The sequence below is a fragment of the Tachypleus tridentatus genome, chromosome 8 (genome assembly GCF_004210375.1).
Source record: "Tachypleus tridentatus isolate NWPU-2018 chromosome 8, ASM421037v1, whole genome shotgun sequence".
Lineage (NCBI taxonomy): Eukaryota > Metazoa > Arthropoda > Merostomata > Xiphosura > Limulidae > Tachypleus > Tachypleus tridentatus.
In genome coordinates, this window is record NC_134832.1 from 140,386,064 (window position 1) to 140,387,333 (window position 1,270).

At 38.9% G+C, this 1,270-nt stretch overlaps 1 non-coding gene across 1 annotated transcript; it reads right to left on the reverse strand.

Moving 5' to 3' along the window:
• Window positions 1-218: 218 nt before the first annotated feature.
• TRNAL-CAA (transfer RNA leucine (anticodon CAA)) lies at window positions 219-336 on the reverse strand. The gene is made up of 2 exons: window positions 299-336; window positions 219-264 (listed from the first exon to the last, which is right to left on the reverse strand). It is a non-coding gene; the product is annotated as a tRNA-Leu (tRNA).
• Window positions 337-1,270: the final 934 nt, after the last annotated feature.

Genomic DNA, 1,270 nt, shown 5'->3' on the forward strand with positions numbered 1-1,270 from the left:
CATTACTGTTATCTTTTTTTTATCAGTTGCAGAGTGTCTATTGTTTTCTATGGTTTTATTAATGTGTTTACTGGGAATTTTGGCATATATGTGCTTTTGTTGAAGTGTCTGTTCAAGTCTGGGTCATGGCGTGTTATCTAGGTGGTCTTTAAATATCTTGTCTTGTTTTTTAAGTAGTTTACGCTGTTTTGCCATGTAATTCGAGTGGAAAAAGAGTTTGTCAGAAGTGGGATTCGAACCCACGCCTCCATACGGAGACCAGAATACACACACCCACTTCAACAGTGGAAGGAAGAACCTTGAGTCTGGCGCCTTAGACCGCTCGGCCATCCTGACATGAGTATATTTTGTAAAACAGGTTCTATAGGAGGGGTATCTGCTCTAACCATTCTCAATTTAGCAGTGAATCATTATAGGGAAGGAAACTAGTCATCACCTCCCACCGCCAACTCTTGGGCTACTCTTTTACCAACAAATAGTGGGATTGACCATATCAGTATAACGCCCCCACGGCTGAAACGGTCAGCATGTTCGGTGCAACAGGGATTCGAACCCGCAACCCTCACATTACGAGTCGAACGCTTTAATCCACCTTGCCATGCCGGGTCACAATTATTATTTCTTCATGGTTTGTATTTTCAATCTGAGAGTTGTGTTCCTCTTCAGTATAAGAAAAACAATCAAGATCCCACTGTGTCCCATTCATTGATTTTATGAAGTGGCCAGTTTTCTTATTGTCTTTCATGGAAAAAAAATGAAAATATAAAAACATTTTAACAAAGCTTAGTAATTGACTTGTAACATTATGAGGAACTGTTTACGGCATTTGTACGAACCTAAGACAAGCAAGTGTTTGTTCAACAAAATTGTTAATATTTTGTGTGTCATCTAGACTGGTAGAAATCCACCCGCTTGATTACCTAATAATCAATAATATAGAGCAAACACTACCATAGATCAAACTCTTAGGCCCGAAAGAAGTGAAAATAAACAAAGTACAGTTTTAGTACGGTTTGATTAAGTCCAAATTTCGCGCAAATCTACAAGAGAGCTATCTGAGCCAGTCCTTCCTACTTTACCATTGAAAGGATAGTATTAAAGCAGTTAGTCATCATCACCCACCGTCAACTCTTAGGCTACTCTTTTACCAACAAATAGTGAGATTGACCAGACCATTATAACGTCACCACAGTTAAAAGAGCGATTGTGTATGGTGAGACACATTTCGATTTCATAATCTTAACCATAATCTTCATGCTCAGCTGCAATG